This window comes from Cygnus atratus, chromosome 4 (assembly GCF_013377495.2).
Source record: "Cygnus atratus isolate AKBS03 ecotype Queensland, Australia chromosome 4, CAtr_DNAZoo_HiC_assembly, whole genome shotgun sequence".
Lineage (NCBI taxonomy): Eukaryota > Metazoa > Chordata > Aves > Anseriformes > Anatidae > Cygnus > Cygnus atratus.
The window spans coordinates 44018215-44038388 of record NC_066365.1 but is presented as its reverse complement, the minus strand read 5'-3'; the positions used below and the strand labels follow the sequence as shown (position 1 = coordinate 44038388).

Sequence of the window (20174 nt, the reverse complement as noted above, 5' to 3'; positions counted from 1 at the left end):
CCAGGGAGACGCTCTTTCCTGTCTAAGACACCTGCCAGAAGATGACTGAGGTACATGAAGGACACAATGACATTTGGGAACACCCAGAACTACTTCACTAAGGATGAGCTGTGCCAAGACCAACATGAGCTATGCTTGGAGGAGATGAGTGGCCTGGTAGGACGAGGGGAGAGCAGCAATTGCCACTTCCTCTGACTTTAGAAAGGCCTGCGACACAGGCTGCCACCATATCCAAATGGGTGAGGCATGGCCAGGAGAAGGGCGCTACAAGGTTGACAACCACCACCTCATGAAGCCCTTGACATCCCTTGCCAGATTTAATTCCAAATGGGCCACAGCCTTCCTCATCACATCCCCACATACTCTGACAACATTCCTGTATTCCTCCCAAGTGGCCTTTCCCTTTACCACATTCCATATACTTCCTTCTTCTGTTTGGGTTTTGCGAGGAGCTCCTAAACTCATCCTTGCAGGTCTCCTGCCCCTTTTGCTTGAGTTCTTATTTCCAGTTTCAAATCTAGGTTATTACAAACCATATTTGTGAATTCATATTTGAGTTTTATTCTGTTTGGCTTTAATTTCAGCAAATTCTTAATAAACTATTCAACAGCAAACAAATCCTTTCTTCTAGGCCAGCAATTCCTACACTGTGCAGAGAGAAGTCATGCTGCTTAAATTTTGTTGCAAACAGGTAAGCTAAGAACTCTTTCTTTCCATGAAAGCCAATACAAAATGTAAACGTTGCTTTTCACCAAAGCTGTTGTATTATGTTATGCATCACAGCAGATAATTAGAGCCACAGGCTAAGGCAAAAAACTTCGTTTACTATGAAAATTCTCTGCAGCTCAAATCACACCCAGGGATGAGTGATTTGCACAATCATTAGGATTTTGAATGTTGCTCTGACAGATGTTTGGGGGAAAATAGTTTGAGAAATCCTGGAAAGATATTTAGGCAATAAAGTTAATACCTTCCTTTTCCACCTTATAATTGGTTCTCAAAGGCAAAAGGATTTATATACATGAGGCTGAAGTTTGGCCTCTAATTCCATGCTTTGCTGCCAGTTCCTTTAAAGAGCAATAAACACTCAGAATGTCACAATGTTCAGGGTTTCCACTAGGCTGATGTGCCAAGAGGGCAAGTTTCATCCTGTTTTATGAAGTTATATGCAGCGTGTTTTCAGTCAATCTCATGAGAAACCCTGTGACTCTGTTCTCAGCCAGGTTATGATCCCCCAAAACATATTCAGTGATGCCAGCTTTTCTTCACAACACACCATGTCATCGCTACTGGTCCGCAGTACTTTCTCTGAGGTAGACAATATTTGAGAATCACTGTGCTAGAGCTCTGTAGTACAATATAATTTGTAGTACAATAATTTCTTAATTTCTACTCCTTTCATTCAAACCTCTGCTTGTTCTCAATACCTTCAAATACCCTGTATCTCTACAACAGTCACTTCCACTGACTCGCCCAGTCCTTACAGAATTAAATGGAGAACACGCCAGCTGACACTAATAGCACTAGAACCAGTGTCCCCAAGGGCAGATGGGGGCTAAAAAGGCCATTATGCCAGACCCCAGGTATTTATATGTGAGCAAGTTTAGCCTCCTGAAGCCCTTCTCACTGAAAGCAGCATGCTGGCAGCATTTATTCTTTAATAAGACAACAGCTGCCACCTATGGCTTTCCATCTGTTTCCAATACCCTTCTTTCTTGCTTTCCTTTAGAAACAGTTTTACTCAGAATATTAACAGAGGTAGTTGAAATGTGTAAGCCATTTACTGAATTATAGAAGAAGTTCAGGAGTGCTCCAATGCAAACTCCAGAGGCTAATTGTGAAGAGTAGAGCATTCCTCCCTTCCCTCTGTAGTGCTGGCAAATGAGTTATCTTTGAATATTTGATCACAACTTTCTAAGGCACCAGAAAATATGCCCACTTTAACAAACTAAAAAAAAAAACAGCACACACACACACACAAAACTAATCCAGCCATTAAATAATTGATTGCCATCTTATTTCAAGTGATAAGAAAAACAGAGACCTGCTACAGATCTGCAAGTCTTTTCTTTTCAGACTAGAAAGGCACTGGATGCAACAAGCGTCTAGAATATGGAGAGGATGTTGCAGCCACAATATTTTCACACCAGCCAGGATGACATTCTCAGTACACTAGCAAGTGGAACAGAACATGCTCTCTAGAAAATCATTTTATGTCAAAAGACAAGCTCTAGATCATCTTTTTCCTAAAATTACACACCAGAATATAAAAACTGGGGAAAACAAAAACCATTAGTATAAGCTTTTGCTGATGAAAGAATGAAAGGAAGGACGAAAGGAAGCATGAAAGGGATGGCAGCCATGTGAGGGACCAGGTGTCACAAAATGGTGGCCGCACAAGGGAGGAGACGTTGTGAAATGGCGACCACACGAGGGAGGAGGTGTCACATGATGGTAGCTACACAAGGGAGGAGGCGTCATGTAATGGCAGCTGTGCCGTGCCATCTCTGTGCTGATGCGAGGCTCCCTCCTTTTCTGCTCCCCGCCCTCTGTCATAGCAGCCTCGCTGCACCCTTGTCTGCGCTCCTAAGGCGGGCTGGGAGGCGAGACCTGAGCTGGAGGGCTGCTGTGAGGGTGAAGCCCTCTTCTGCAAAGTTAATTGGGTGACTGACATTGGCAGTAGGGTGATGGTTGGACCAGATGATCTTGAAGGTCTCTTCCAACCTTAATGAAGGGAAGGGAAGGGGAGGTGAGGGGAGGTGAGGGGAGGTGAGGGGAGGGGAGGGGAGGTGAGGGGAGGGGAGGGGAGGGGAGGGGAGGGGAGGGGAGGGGAGGGGAGGGGAGGGGAGGGGAGGGGAGGGAAGGGAAGGGAAGGGAAGGGAAGGGAAGGGAAGGGAAGGGAAGGGAAGGGAAGGGAAGGGAAGGGAAGGGAAGGGGACTCAAAGAAATCAAACGCAGGACTTAGTTTTGCACAAAAATAGCATGACTAAGACAGCTTCTACACAAATCCAGCACAAGGGAGAGGAGCACAAGGAAAAATCTGTACCTTATACAGTGGATGAAAGGAAACAGAGAACTGATCAAGCTGCTCATTGCTCTGTGAAATGTTTGCAGCTTGCGTGACATCCTTTCAGACCAATAGCATTAAATTCTGCAGATTCCCAAGGACCTCTCTGTCCTGATCCCTTTATGCCTGTTCTGTGCCAGCCAGCCAATTCCAGAACAAATTGCCTATGCTGTCCAGCTAAAATGAACCACCATAACAGCTGTTTTTACACGCAGCCCAAAGAAACAGATTTCTCCATCTGGAATTTAATTTCAGATTATTCATGACAACTCTGGCAGGAACTTCCAACTGTGTATCAAAAAAAAAAACCTGTACATGGCATAACATGGAGTTGGGGGTCACCTACAGAGAAGAAAAACAGCAAATAACCCTTTTGCAGCTATCCTAGGAGCACAGTGGTTTTACAGGCAGGCTTAAAAGGGCAGTACAAGAAATACCCCAAGAGAAAAAAGAAAAAAAGTCCTGTTAGTCTTCAAATATTCTACAATTTATTGTTAGGATACAGTCTCTCTCATTTAGAGCAAAATACTGGTTTATCTCCTTTTACAGAGTTGTCATCCAAATTAGCATTCTGTATTGTGATCATTCTGAATTGATATCATTTCTACTCAGCTCCATTATAGGAATCTGCACAAGTTTTTGAAAAGTTACTTGATGAAATTCAAGTGGAGAAAATGAAAGACTGTTAATCGTTATTTGCAATCTGCTTTAGATACACACCAAACACAAAGTGATTTCTCTCTGTTAATTAGTAATGCTTACTGGAGCTTGGCACATGATTATAACTAGTCAGCAGCTATATGGCAACAAAGAACTTATTGACATTCTTGCATTTGACATATTTGCTCACAAAAAAAAAAAAGAAAAAGAAAAGAAAAACAAAGATGCAGACAGACCTTTTTGAAGATGTCAGACACTTTGATGTGGGGGCAAAGAAGCAGCTTTATCCTTTTTCCAGCAAGAGCATTTTCAGAGTATCCATTATATTGTCACCATCTCACCACCTTCTCCAACTGTGCCATTATTACAGTATTACTCATACCTTTATGTGGCATCCATAAAACGGTGACAGCTAAGCAACCTAAAGTTAATTTATTCCAGTAAAAAGTATGAACTACTTTTTCTTCCTCTAAGCAGTTGCAAATTCATATATAAAATTCTGAATTGGGTCCCCACAAAACAGCAGGGAGGAGATGGAAGAAATTGGATTGATTGAAATTCTTCCCTTTTATTTAGTGTTAAAATTTTTACCTGTTTCAAACTCCAGAATTACCTGGTCTGATTCTTTTAAGCTTTTCACAGAATTTGTTCCATTTCAGGAAGCTTAAAGTCAAAATTAATTGCTTGAATTCCTTTTTTCCTCAATCAAATTTATCTGCTCACTCATCTATTAAGCAAAATGGTTTAATTGTTTTACATTTCATCAGGAACAAGCCTTTTTTGGTAATATTTTCTCATAGTCAATGAAGTTTTTACATTTTTATTTGTAATAGAAAGCATAATAATGAATCCAGAGTTCACTCTCAGCCCACAGCAGTGCTTTGTGATGGCTTCAACATTCACTGCATTATTAGGTGGGTTCTGTGTGACATTCCCCCACCTCTTAAGTGATCTAGTATAAAATGAACACACATTCTGCATAGGACAAAGGTCTGCCAGGATTGCCTGCAGCCCTCACTTCAGCTTTCAGTTATCAGCATCATAGTTTGCTGGCAGCACTGACCTGTTCAGGCGGTATCAGGCACCACCGGGCCAGGCACAGCACTCACCTGACAATTTCTTAAGTTAATTTACATGGTCTCAGATAGGTTTTGCTTCCACTGGAGAATGTGCACCATCCTCCTTGCCACCCTTGCCAGGTGCTGGCTGGAGCCACAAAGGCAGCCATCCACGCTATTCCTGGCACTGCCCACAGCTGATGTGTGCAAACATCAGGATGCCCAAATAATTATTTTGAGCCAAAGGGAACACATACAGAGCTAAGAATGTATTGGTAGTCCAAGTACCAATTAACAGTCTAATAGTCTATTTAATACAGAAAAGACTCATGAATAATATAGCAAGATTTGTTATGCAAAAACAAAACAAAACAAAACAAACTTCTGAATATCAACCCTTTTCTCCAATGTCATGCTTAACCTGCCCCAGGAGTTTCTAAGGGCTGGGAGAGGAGGATCTCTGTTCCTGCACAAATAAAGGCGTAGCAGAGTGTGGGAAGCCGGCTTGTGTGGGTGTGCTGCCGGACACAGGCACTGTCTGACTGGGTAATAGGCAGTAATCAGAGAGGAAGGCAGCCCTAAATCGTGGTCTTCGGACTTATATCATGAGGTTCTGTCCCATAATGGCCTTAGGTATGTGCAATATGTGACAGGCCTGGCACAAGCATGTCAGATGCGTAGGGCGAGGGCTACAGGAAAAACACAAGGTTCTTTGGGAGGTATCATGTCCTAGGGTTTCCACCACAGCTGTGCTTTGTGGACATGCCTAGAGGTGAACCATTTTTGAGCACCAATTAACACAAAACATTCATGCAATCACTGATTTTTAAAATAAAAGAGATTTAAAAACAGAAGTTAGTAGTAACGGGCACAAGCTGCAGCAAATATAATTCTGACAAGACATACAAATAATATCCACAGTGATAGCAGTTAAACACTGGAGCAGTCTGCCCAGGAAAGCTGTAGGATAGCCTTGGAGATATTGAAAACTCAGCTGGACAAGACCCTGAACAACCTGACCAAATATTAAAGCTAGTCCTGGGTTGGGCTATATGATCCCTTCCAATCTAAAGTTCATGCAAGATTCAAACTCAATGTCCTAGCCATTCATCCCATATCCATGTCATTTGGGCAGGTGAGAAAGAAAGAGCGTGTTAGCTCTTCAAGAATTAAACCACGTACGCAGATATCATGGACACCAAAGGGGAAAGCTGTCAAGTCTGCAGACATGGAGCTTTGCTGAGATCCAGTTGAAAAGAGCAAATGAAAAAGCAATGAAGCCACGACAGCTGCACGAAGACTTACAGCAGGAAATAGATGGGCAAAGCAAGAGATTCTGTTTGAAGTGGGAACGTAATACACCAACTCCCCTGCACTGTGCAGATGGCAGCTGCAGCCACAGCAAACACAGGGGCAGCCGACTGCTTGCCAATTACTGCTGTGCCCTGAAACACCACGGTGTATGGTGTACGTGGTGCTGGGGGGCAGGAGCTGGGGCTCTGCCATTAAGCATTTCACAGCACACCTTTCTCCCTGCCTAAGGGCTTCATCCAGAATGAAAAACAAGCATAAAAGGACTGGCAGAGCAGGTTAGCTGCAATGCTGAGGGCAGATGGAAGACAAGGAAGATAAAAGTGTACCTGAGAGGTGTTAAAGAGTCCAAGAAAAGAAATGGGGCTCAAGACTGTGGCCTTAATCCATTCATACATGCTGCCTTATCTACTCCTGTTATATCTTCCTATGTCCTGGTAAATTCCTAAAATTTTGTAAAACAGGGAAAAAAAACAGACAGAGACCTGCTCTGTAGGATGAGAAAAAAACAGTAGCAGCACAATATACATATGTAAGATCTCTCAGCAGGATAGGCCCCTTGTTATTATCTGGAAGGTCACATCAGCGCAGACCGTATGCCAGGCTAGTATGCAGCTTTTGCTGATTTTTCGTTTGGTCCATATTGCAGACAGAAATGGTATTTTCAAAAAGTCATCTAAAAGATAATCTTTGAAGTTTCTGCTTCCTATTGAGAAACTAATTTACTGAATAGGGATCCACAATCCACATCACTAAAAAACTTATTGAAAAGCACTTCAGAGGCAAATCATATTAGAGAAGCAAGGAACATGAACAAATACAGTCATTTGCTATGCCTTTTCCTTTTAAAGCGCTCCGGAGGTTTGAAGTGCACCTGATGCTGTATCTGACAGACAATATTTTACAGAATGTCCTGGCAAAATACAGAAGCTCTGGAAAATCTGTTAGCCCCAGCTTATCTGCAGGAAGCCATTTTCTGCTTCTACATACAGCTTTCCACAGTAAACAAAAAGTCTCATAAAAACCAAATAGTGGCACCCGTTTCACTGCTGCTGAGAAGGGAGAAACTTCAGGGTTCAGCCTTTACAAACACAAATACATCTGCACAAAGAAGAAACTTGATAAAGGTTTTCCCTCTGCTACACAAAAGTTTAACTGCTTCAAGGTCATATAAATGTGAAGCCGCCTTTAAACCAGGGGTTTCTCTGGTTCATTTTCAACAAAACAATGATGTGGGTTCCCACATGGAAGACAGGGTTCCAGGTTATGCATTTTAGTCTTTTCTCCAAAAGGCATCAGGCCTCCAGTCCCAATGGAGGGGTCAAAGACCCCCTGAAGCGGCAAGATTTCCGACACACTCGTTGGAATTCCCTACCACTAATTAACCAGCTACTGCTCAGCATGTTGTCAGCTGAGGATCCCATACCGACCTTCCCCACAGGCAGCCACACAGGAGTCTCGCCCACCTCTTGGCAGGTCTGAGTACTGTTCTTGTCACGGGTTTCTTCACGAACCTAGCTCAAACCGGGCAGATCCATAAAGCAGGATCAATAGATTTCACTGTTTATTTAAGGCAAGAACTTTGCTCTCCGAGAATACCCAGCTGCAGACCTCTCTGTCAAGTAAGAGTTGAGATTTACCCATTGATCTGTTGTGACAGTGCCTGCCCGACACAGCGCAATGCCACCGAGGTGTCCTGCAGGCAGCAGAGCTCTTGAACGCCGGGTAGCTCTGAAATTCAGATCGGCCTGCCTTCGGTAACAAAATTTGACTCAAGCGATTTTATATGCATTTTTCTCACAGATTTTCTGTTTAACTTCGGAATTCAAATGGCTGAAAACAGGATAATTATAGTCCTGTGGATCAACTGGCATTTGATAACTCTGCTAAAGATCATAAAAGTCATTTTGCATTTATGCCATTGCTGCAAGCATGTTTTTACTGTGCAAAATCATTGGGAGAAGCCTTCTTCTTCAGAGATCATGAATTCACTCTTCAACAAACAATAACAATTAATTAACTCCGCATTAGCGTACCATAGAATCAGGCCAAGAAATCTGTTCAGATATATCCAAACTAACTTGCTCTGGTCCCCTGAGTGATTAATTCACAAGTTAAAGTCTGGTTTGGCCTAATTTGAGCCAGCAACAAATCTCTCTTAGCCTTATGATTTTCTTTCCATTACACTTCTATTTACCTCATCCAAATTTAGGGAGGAAAAAAATGCAAACCTTTTTGAATTAATATAAATTAAGAAAAACTAAAAATGTATGGTGAAAAAGATCTCTTCCCAAATCTTAGTATGGTATGGAGAAGGAATTAATTAGCCCAAGAGAAATATAATTGCCTTTGGGGGGAGGGATTGCGAAGGAAAACCATGGTCTTTGACTTCCAAGTGTTTTCTTAATATATACCACATCAGTTCCTGTAAATTTAATCATAAAATCTACTTAGATCTTGCTTATTATGCATTGTACCAGCATGTTAGCATTTAATTTTCTGAGTGTTTCAGCTGTTTTTGTATTAGTATACCAATCCAGACAAACATACACCTCCTAACATTTTTCCAACACTTTCTGTTCAAAATAGCATCATGTTTCCTTGCTATCCACTGAACTCTCCCTCACATTTTTCTCTGTGCTTATTTATTGAGCTGAGTTTCACAGAGCAAACGAAATATGTCACCCATTAAATTATATCTTTTTCAAAGTTCTAGAAAGTTGTAAGCTAAGCAATACAATAAGTCTCCCATGGCACCACCATACAGCTTATTGTATTTCACTGGAACTAATACAAATTACTAGCATAGAAAATACATTACAACCATCAAAACAAAAACAAAACAAAAAAAACAACAGTTTTGATTGATTATTCAACCACACTTTTTCAGATCATTAAGTAAATGTGTGCACTAAGGTTTGTGTACCCTCAATCCAGAAACCTTTTCATTTCTCCTCCCAAAACAGTGGGGCTGTCTTGTTTAATGCTGATGTTTGAGGTATTTTGAGAGCAACACTGCCATAAAGTAATGCAGGATTGTCATAGCGAGTCCCTTTCCTTCCTGGCATGCTTTCTCAGCTCCAGTTTTGGAAAGTCAGAGCTCTTCCATGATGAACCCTCTTTCTGGCTACCCAGTAGCCTGCCAAGGTCTGAAAACATGTGCAAAAACAGAGTTTCTTAAAACCATGCTTCCTTTCCCCATCAGAGATGATTTCCCAAGACTATGAGGCTCAACCTCCAAAAAACTTTATTTTTTTTAGCTCAGTCATCAGCCTCCCCCCCATCTACTTGCTGTGCTCAGCACTCCACAGACGTACCACACAAATCATCCCTCTTTCCCTCTCAAGACCTGGCAAGCGCAGTGCAACACGCTCCCCCGACCAGCTGCTTAAGAGAAGCGCAAGCCAAAGGGGTCTGCCTGCCTCACCCAGAGGAAGGAGAGGACACTCTGAAATGCCTCCCAAGCCTTACAGCAGAGCTCCTCTTCTCCAGCTTGTAAGCAGCTGCTGCTGCTCCTTCCAGCAGAAACCTCAGGGGCTTGGGTGTGGAGCTTCAGGCACGTGGAGGGAGGAAATGGCGGCATTTCTGAACACAGCCAGATGGTTGACCGTGCCGAGTGAAGGAAAGGACTTATTCCCTTTTAACACCGAAAACCATGGCATGGTATGGCAGTAGCCTCACCTTGAATCCAAGGAGGACATAGAAACTCCAAAATCAGAGTTAGCCATACCCCAAAAAGGGGTGCCTTCTGAAACACACACAGCTGGCATGCTTGCACCACCACATACCATTCTTCAACCAGTTTTGCAATGGATGTGCTGAGGTATCTAAGCTAGAGAGCAGCCCCTGAGAAACAGGATGCTCTTCGAAAGCGATCTAAAGTACTGCAAGAGCCAGACAGAAAACCTGTCACCTTCTTTGCTTAATTCCTTGTCCTGTGTAAACTGAGCGGGAGATTGCTGTGTGCACCCTTCTCACACGTGTCAGACTGACCAGACATCAGGTCCTGATGCTGCCGACTTGCTCCCTGCAGCCATTTTATGACATAATCACAGAACTGTAGGGGCTGGAAGGGGCCTCAAGAGATCATCAGGTCCAACCCCCCTGCCAAAGCAGGTTCCCTAGAGCAGGTTACCCATGCTACATGCATATTCTGCATGTAGCATATTCATGCTACAGCATATTCTGCATTCGTACCTCATTTAGGTGGCCTCAGGACCTGGTTGTCAGGTTGATTAGGCTGGTGAGATGAGAATCCTGATGACAGAGTGGTCACACGCCCAGATAAGAGATGTGCCTGATACTCCCTGAAAAGTGACTGCCCACCTGATGTCAAAGTTAATGTGTTCCATGTCTCCTCTTTTCTTCCACCGCCTTCATGACTTCCCCTGTCTCCTCTCACTTCTTTGCGTCTTTCATCTCTGCAGGTCCTGGAAACAGTCATATACTGGAAAAAGAATGATGTGTTAGGGCCTAAAAATCTCTGTAAAATATAAGTCATGACTGCATATTAGAAAAGATAGAAAAGAAATTGAATTCAACCATAAGTCAAGAAAGGACATATTGATTATCTGCACTTACCTTTTCACGAAGAGCCACCCTTGTATTTCATGCGATTATTTAAATGTGAATTAGCCCAAGGCACCCCAATCATAATGAAGTTACAAGGAACTGCAGCTGCCACAGGCTAGATCTCTGCTCTCAGTTACTGTGAAGAAGTCACTGTTTCATACATAGACACAGATTCTCACAGATTTTAAAAATTCATTATCATATTTGAGAACATCTTGTCCAGCTGGTCCGTGTTCTGATGCCAACAGCTACAGGAAACAGAAACCAAAGTGCCGTCCCTGAACTCACAGGAGCTGAAGCACTAAAACACAGTGTGCAACTCTGGGCGGAGAGGGAGGTCCTGAGCATCTCCACAGCCCAGAAAACTGGTATAGAGAAGAGATTGCCCCAGGGTGGGAATGGCAAGGCTGGGAGCTTCGTCACAGTGGAAAGGCTGCAACCCTGGAGAAGGGAACGAAGAGGCAGCCCCACAGCAGGTCTGGCCAGGTGGAGGCACCCCTGGCTGCATGGGCTGCCAGGGGTGCCACAGAGCCCCGGGAAGGAGAAACCCCAGCCTTGCTCCTTCAGCCCAGAGGAAGAGAAAGAAGAGCAGCAGATGGTTTTAATTTTATTAAAAAAAAATATTCCCAAATGGTAACCATGTCTAATGAAAGAGTAGTCCTAAGCCAACCTACAAAGAGATTTTACACAAATGGTGTGTTCAGGCATGTTGGAAGTCACACATTCAGCCTACATGATCCCAAGTTCTCAGTGATCTCCATCTCGTTAAGAAGTTGTGCCATCTTGTTAGATGTGACATCTCACGGTTCACATCTGAAAACGTACCTATATAATACACAGCATCTGTATAACAGAAGTGGTAGTTTGTTATGATCTAATTTCTAGCTATCAGTGCACTATTGGCATCTCCTGTAAGATATTCTGGCAAGTTGTGAAGTCTGAACAGCTGAAATTATGCAGTTTCTTGTTGGAGCATTTCCACCTGTCTTCACAGTTTCAACGCTCACCATCAATATCAAAAATGAGAAGAACTTTCATCTTCTGTGCTGGCAGAGTTGCCTCCTATTGCGCAGGTCCCTGTCAGAGATAAAGAAAGCACAGAGGTGGAGAAGAGCTATTTTTCCACTTTTAGCAGAGTGACTTCTACCAATTACTAATCATCTCAGGAAACTCTGCTCTTATCTGTTAGTGTTTTCAAGACCTCCCTTGGCTGGCAAACACACAACAAAAAATAAGCATTTATAGAATGTGCTGTTTGACGATTTAGGAGTTTATTCATCATTTAGCTAAGATCCATTTCCAGTTGCCCACAGCAGAGATCCATGAGCAGAACACCCATTTAGTTTTATCAAGCTCTATTAAGTATACTACAGAGAAGGAATTCAGTTGCATATAATAAAGTCAGATGAACCAATGCCAGTTAACAGCTGAATAAGACTGCATGCAGAAGTACCAGTTCGGTATATTTTCCAGCTCAGTAGTTCTTTCTTGTCTACGTGTAACAGTATTGCCATTAAAATGATAGATGAGGTGACAAAAGTTGACATCTCTCATACTTCCAACCAGAGTTCCCATGCAATGACCATTAGAAATTCACGCACACAATATTGACATGCCTCGTGTCATCAGTTAACATTTCTGCAGTGTTGTCAGCATTTTTTTGGCTTAATAACCATGATGCCAGAAAGGAAAGGAGGAAAACTCTCACTCACTTGCTCTGTGTCGAAACTGGACAAGACACTTGGATTTTTGCTTCCTTTTTCCCCAACTACAGAAAGAACAAAATTCAGTTTTCTTTTGCAAAAGGCTGTCTCATGGGTCATGGAGGCAGATAAAGAGACACCTTTGTTGCAAATTCTGGTTGGTTTTCGGTGGGAGAGACTGAGCTATGACAGAATTGAGGCATTTCTGAGCATGTCCAAAGATAGATATTAAGCATTTAAGCACCTTTTAAGCATTTTCTGAGCTTGAGTATCTGTGACTTAGAGGTTCTCTTCAATGACATTACGTTCTGAAGTTGGCAGTGTATTTCTAAAGCAATGATGACTGCAGCTATTCACTTCTAAGTCCTGTTAATTACAAACAATGTTAGCATTAAAGTGTTCCTCATCTTTACTCCTCCTTCAAGGTGTTCCCGAGAGGAAACACGAGTGCCAAACCCCAACTAGTAAGAGAGAAGCCACAAATTTGGACTACACGATCAAGATGCAGGTAGCCAGCCTTTCAGAAGAAAATACAGAAGGCTGAAGAAGCAGCTCACATCTGCATCATCTATACAAGATAACACTAGGGATCGTCAGTGGATTTTCCATCAACAATACAGGAGTAAATCAGCATAGGATTAGGCCACGATTCAAACACACAATTATAACCCTTTCAAACCTACCAGGATCCCAATCACTCCATTATTTCACTAATTCCCCAAATCATTATCCACTTGGATTTAGAAATCCAAAGTCAGCCTGAGGTTTTAATATAATCATGATGTTTACGTCAACTATTTCTCTTCTTGCATTTAAAATCACAATTTTCACACAAACGACGCCCAGATTTTTAGCACCAGTCCCACTTTCCAATTGTTTTGGTTTCTGAAGCAATGAGATCACAGGGCAGCCACAGAAATCTGGTCAGAGGAACAAAAATAAAATAAATAATAATAAATAATAATAATAGTGGATCAAACCTATGCTGCTTAGGCTACCTATAGGCTTTTATTGCAAGAGAATATACTAGGCTCTATTTTGTAAGTACGTAACAGTAAACTAATGGTCTTCTAAATGACTGGCAGTTCAGAATGGATGTTATTTCTCCCTGTTCATACTGAGTTTCTGTAATATGTACTCTTTGTTAATGCAAGTCTTGCTAGAAAAAGATAATTGTAAAAGTCAGATTACTCAGTCTGATACTGAAAGCAATATTTTCAAGCCATGATATTCAGTAGGTTTTCATTATCTGAGGATCATAGAGAAAGAAAAGCAATCAAAAACTGCTCTTTAAGTGCCGTAAAGCCATGGCTTGTTCCCATCACCCTCCTTCTCATGAAACTTGCCCACACTACAGCTTTCAGTGTACTGTGACTTGACGCAATTTCTTAACCCTAATCATGGCTATCGTCTTGTAATTGCTTTGCCACACGGTCTTACTGCAGGACTGACTGCGTGTTTATAAAATCAAAACCACTTCTCCTCATCCCTCCCAGGTCTCTATGCTAGCCAAAGGGTAGTCAATATCCAAGATGCTGAACACTGCTTGGTACCCATCACTGCGGCACCTGCTACAGCATTACGGGATTTCTCCAGCATGTACTAACCACAGGCACGTCCACAGGCTGTAGGAGGTACCAGTACACAAACATACTTTTTTGTAGTAACGCTTCCACACAGACAGACTGAACCGATGTATTTTGTAAATCAAAGGAACCATGTGAAACTACATCGAAAGGACAAAGGCAGACACGCAAAAAGAAACTTCCTGTGTGATCTCTGTGTAAAACAGGTCACCTTCAGACATAGCTAGTCTTGCCAGGGATGCCACACCACAATAAATAGCATTCTAAGGTTTTAAAACAGACAATTTTTCTAGCTACAGTTCTGAAAATCTTGGCAAAGCAGTCAGTAAAAAGCTGAATAATTCTGTGCATATCTGAGTTTAGAGCACCTTTAAATTCTGGGTCTGCAGATTATGAAACAGCTGTTGAAAACTTCCCCAGGGACCCAAGTGGTAAAATGTGCAGAGTCTAACAAAGATTAATTCACTTGCCCAATGAAAGAGGGTCCTGTTGGTGCTCGCCACCAAACTGCATTCAAAATGCAACAAATGTAACAGCAAGTTCTGCAATTTAATCACAACAGGCGAAAATTTATTTTCAGTTTGTTTCTAAATTTATTACCTGGCAATGTTACTGAGCATCCCTGGCTCTTCTAGTGTGGCAAGAGTAAATACTGATTCCTGATCTTCTGCAGGTCATTTGTCTCTTCATTGTCTTCTCTCGTCCCTGGTCTCCACCAGCCACATCTCCTAGCTGCAGTGCCTGCATCCTTGCAGTCTCTAAGGAGCTCATCAGCCACAGTAATGCCAGAGCTCTACCTGCATGTGGAGTGAAGCAAACTGTGACAAGTTATCTTCTGCCTAAATGCAGTGCCATCTTGAACCACGCTTGCTGAGAGTGGTGCTTGGATCCCGCTCTGCAGAAGAAGAGCCTGCTAAGATAGATCAGAAAGAAAAACAGGGACTCCAAACCCAGATGAAGATACATCAGCCTTCAGTGAAGGTGACACAGTAGGTTCTGGGGCAAAGCAAAATGTTGTTTAAGCAGATAAAATAATTAAGCTTTCATGTTGACTGTTTTTCATTTACTTTTTCAAGAAGGTACCTCTGATGGATATTATGTTTTTACTTCACCATAAATGGCATTAGGAGGTGGCTGTTTTAGTTTATCTTTAAGGATAATAGAATTTTTTTACCCAGTTTTACTACCTGTGCTCTTCATGAAGCAGCAAGTTAGATTTCCTGAAGACAACAGAATCTACAAAATGTTTTATAATCTTAGCATAAAGTGGGAGAAAAAAAAAAAAAAGGAAAAAAAAAGTCACGTTCTTCTCTTCACAAGTCACAACAATTAGGCCTATATTGCTGCTAAGGAAAATTTTGTCTGTGTCTAATAAGGAAAAACCTGAGACACCATTTCCAGTAAAGCCTGCGCACAGGTCAGTGTATAACTCAAGCAGTGCTATTGAGATGGCAAGTAAAATAAAAGTGTAAGGTGAGATTAAACTCTCATTTGCTTACTGAGTTTGTCTGTTAGTAGAAGTAAATGGCAACGCTGGATAAATCAGCTCTACTCCTAAGCTTGTCGTTGCTGAATGACGCTAAAAATTAGTGTGCTACTTTTTTTTCTTTTAATATTCATATTCACTTTGTGGTGCCACCATCAGTCAGGATCTATAAACTCTTCCTCCATCCTTCTTTTTTAGAGAACTGCTCTTTGAAGGCAGATACAAAATGCCAGAAGAGTGGGCACAGATAAAAAGGTAGAACATACTTCATGAAGCTTTAGTGGAATCCACAGAGCAACTATGCTGATTTAATAGGTCAGCACACAAAGACAAAGCAGTCAGCGTGAAAGAGTCTAACAAGGGTTGAGTACTTGATAACTAACACAGAGGAAGACTTCCAGCAACTTTTCACTAGATTTCAGAGATACTGTTGTGCCTTGTAGGCCTCATTACATGCAGCCTGTAGCATGTCATTACTGAAAGAGGGTTTGAGAAGAGGAAGATTAAGAAGAAACTACACATACTGCAAGTTATGTGAAAATTGCCACCTACACAGGTTGCCTGTTTTCAGCTCCCTCGGGTTACCTCACTGTCACAACACACTTCATAGATGTATGTAAAAGCATGACCAAGACTCAGACATCTTGTGCCACAACACTGCTATCTGTTGAAATTAAGCATAAAATTAGCCAAAAAGTTGACCTACCAGACTAATCTGTGGATGAAATTCATGTACTACATACTCCAAATGTAGAAGTATTTAGCAGCCTGTTTCCCATGGGTATCAGTGGAAGATACATGTTGAATGTTTTCTTTACAGACCTGGGCTGAAACTTTGGCATACACAGAATATCACAGCATTTAACTCATAAAAAAAACTGCAGAAAAACCTGAGGCCATCTGTTTTGCTGTTCCTTCTGGTAGGAGAAATATGCTTTTTCTCTGTGCATCAAAAAACTCTCCATAATTTATGTTGCAACAGATCTGACAAAAAATAATCAGGAATACAGTTCCTCTGACAATTGAAGCACATTAAGTAGAAAATGACCAAAGCCTTCTTCAGACAGCAAACTAGATTAGGCCATATCTTGCAGCATCCTTCCTCTTTCCTATTCTAAGTTTGTCATCACATTGTAGAATTGCCATCTCTGTTACCACAAGTGCTTAAAATTCAACAACTTGTCTTTCCACTCATTTCTGCTCCGTTAAGGAGTGTTTACCTGCTACTTGCACAATGACCATTTAAAATATCAGATTCTCCAAGGTCTTATAATTTCTCTAGAAAGAGCAAGCCAATCACATTGGCACTTAAAGGATATAAAAGAATGCCATAGACTTAACTAAAGCATGTTAATAATCTGCAGACCAAAAGTTAAAAATCTCTGTACATTTAAAACAATACTGCACAGCAAAACCTGTTCCACTCAACTCACAAATTGGAAATGTGTGAGTTTAACAAAAATTTTCTTGTTTCTCCTAAGTGCGAGGGGGTGGAATAATAGATATTTTGTATGTTTCAGATTGCAGAAGGTAAGCATTCAACATTAAGAATGGTGTTGTGCCTAAATTCAGTTTCTATTTCTAATAATATATTTTGCTCATTATTCCCCACACGTAAGCACGCTCTTATTCTCTACTGAAAACCAGAGTATATTATAACATTCTGAAAATACATGGGGGGGAAAAAAATGAATCCTTTTCAGACCTGTGTTTCAGGTTGAGCAAACGAGATAAAACAATCTGGGAGAAGTACAAAAGCCAGTAAAGAAGGGATAGGAGAAAGGAGCAAATAACCCCGAGCAGCACCGCGGGCTGCATGCGACTGCCTGACCAACAGCACCACCCGGTGCCCGCACGGCGGCTGGCACAGGCACCGCCGGGAGAGAGGAGAAGGCAGCTCTCCCTCCTTGGGCAGTGGGAAGAGAAGGATGCAAGGCACAGTCCGGGTGTCTCACCTCATGTGGCACCGCCAGCCATGATTTTTTAACACGTGTAGATGCTTTGCTGAATAGGCACAAGAGTGAAGCTGATCAACAGCTTTACCAAGTCGAGAAGATGAAGCCTTTCATTTCTGAGTCAGAAAAGCAACACTGGTAATAATGAACTACAAGCATGTAACAGGTAAGTTGCCTATGAAGTGCTTTTTGGTCACATTCCAACTCTGTTTGGGATCTTTTCAACACTAACATGTTTTAACACTTTTTGAAGGGTTCCCACCACTCCCCTCATTTAAAACTTGCAAGTCACAAAGGATTCATCTCAGAGACGGAAGTTACCATTTCCGATGAAAGCATCCCAGAGCAGCTGTACGTTCTGCACTGGTCACCTCACCTCTCTGAATGCCAAATGGAGGAAGATAAAAACCTGACTGCTCTGCCTGGCCTAAGCACTGGCGTGGGGATTTCACAGGAATGATAGGACTTGGACTTCATAACCGTGCCAGAAAATGAACACAAATCTTCATGAATCAAAATCAGAAGTTATATAGAGAAAAAACAAACACACATATGATTAACAACTGCCATAAAGAGAGCAATTGATTCATAGGCAGCTGTAGTTCAAAGTTACCTTAGGATGAACTCTCCAATACAGTGCAACATTTTGTATTCCTAAAGGAAAGTTATATAACAAATACTAGAAACTTTATAATTGGATAAACTTCTTTCCATTTTAATTAGACCTGAGAGAAAGCACAAGTTCTCAGACTTTGTCATCTCTGTTTAACTATTTCAAAATGCAATTTCAAATGCTTCTGCACCGTTTACATCTTATAATTTTTTGTGTATGAGCGATGCTATACTCAGTCCTACACAAAACTCCTGTTCAGAGTTACTAATCATAGGTTCTGGCAGTAGTTTAGATCATTCAGTTTAAGCTGTAAGGAGCAGCTTTGTGACAACAGTCAACCTTTGCTGGAATACCTTCAGACAATAGTCAAAGACACTTCTACCTTTTGTTGAAGGAAACACCACAGGAGCCTTCTTTACATAGCAAACACCGGACGATCCATTTTCCGTATCAAGAAAAAATATGCAACCAAATCTACAAAAGGACCAGCAACAAGTCATGAAGACTCAAGTCAAGAAGAAAGTCTCACTCCTTAAACCTTCTCAAATCTTTGGAGAAGTCAATAAACATATGGACAAGGAAGACAACTATTTCTAGGTAGAACTCTCCAAGAAGATCTGGTCCCATGGAGACATTTTCACAGCCTTTCATAGCTTCTCACTAGCAGTTATTCTGTACTTCATTTTAATTCTGCAAATACTAACTCATAAAAAAAAAAAAAGACTTTCTATTATCACAAGATATTTCTCGGCAGTGGTCATGCTGAACTTGTAATGTGTGCAGCTGGCCATGTTATTCAAGGATGACTAACACACAACCTTAATGCATTTTTTAAGGACGTGACAGAAAGCAAAAATGCAAAATGCCGAAAATAAATCCTTGGAAACAGAAGAAAACAAAATCCAAACACATACTATAGATTTTTCTTCTGCCAAACACTTAAAGACCTAAATAAAAATATTACTGCTTGAACACTACTACCATTATATTATGATTTTTGAAAAACAGTTGATCATATTCCAAAGCACTACACTGTTCTGCTGTGACAGTCTGGTAAACACAACACAGATAAACAGAGTCTCTAACTGGTCGAGTAGCAAACCATACAAACAGCTTAGATATGTCTGGACTGACTGTATTTAAGTCTTCCCGTATTAAGCGTCAAATATATTTTATGCATATTTGCGTACATTATGCTTAAGTAGTTTCTCTACATCTATGTTTTGCCTCCATTTCCCTCAGAGCAAAATAGAAGTGGAAAAGGAAAAGATTTGATTAACGTAACAGTCATGAGATCCTTGTAATCTGATTTCAAGCACCACCTTTGACTTCACATGCAACCTAAACTTCGTAATTTAGGTCTATACCTGCAGGAAGAAATTTGAAGAATCCCTTTACAAACATTGGTAAGGCTCTTATAAGCCTGGGTGGTTTGTGGCAGCAGACAGCAATTCAGGACGACCCAACTTGAGTCTCATCTGTCTTCCCACAAATTTTTTTTGCCTCATCCTGCACTTTCCTAGCCCATCCATCCATCAGCAGCAGCCCTCACCAGATGCCACAGTGAGTTATTGAGGATACCGTGCTGTACCTCTGTGGCTGGATGCTGTCAGCCCAGGGCCCTGGATCAGCTCACCAGAGGGTCACAGGAACACGCAGCTTGAAAAACAGGGCAGGGCAGGATTATGGCAGCACCACTTTAGATTAGTTTAAATTACACAAGTGGAGATACAAACCGCATCCACTCCGTCCTCGCTTACAGGGAGTGACATGGAAAATTCAGCAAACTGTCCAGGAAGAGCAGAGAGGAGCACTTAACTGTCTCTAAGAAAATCACCTGTGCTGGTTTTAAGTCTGTAAGTCTCCAGTTTGGACAAAAAGAAGTGGGGAAGACGGAGACAGCGTGAGGGGGAAAGTGAGTATGCAAGAGCGTAAGTATGCAAGAGAACAGAAAACAAGGTTTTAGAGTAGATCAGGCTTTAGTTAACATATTTACTTATAAGAAGTTGTCATATTTTACATCAGAAACCAAGTACCTATTAACGAGACTTGACAGTAAAAATTCACAATTATAATGTCAAAATCTTAAAACTTCAATACTTATTCAATCTGAAAGTTTAAAAGCTCTTAATCTGTGAAGAATCAATTTCAATAGGACTTTGA

The 20174-nt window shown here is 41.5% G+C and overlaps 1 long non-coding RNA gene across 2 annotated transcripts in view; it reads right to left on the bottom strand.

The window, feature by feature from the left end:
- The window catches only part of LOC118251312 (uncharacterized), an 80581-nt gene extending 61907 nt beyond the window's left edge, over positions 1–18674 (bottom strand). The window contains exons 1-3 of one of the 2 annotated variants that reach the window (XR_007708256.1): positions 18394–18674; positions 14558–14754; positions 11402–11745 (exon numbers count right to left, since the gene is read on the bottom strand). This is a non-coding gene — a long non-coding RNA (uncharacterized LOC118251312). Of the gene's footprint in view, positions 1–10422; positions 10544–11401; positions 11746–14557; positions 14755–18393 lie in introns of those variants that run through there. The other variant, XR_004779755.2, reaches the window with a different exon arrangement.
- Positions 18675–20174: the final 1500 nt, after the last annotated feature.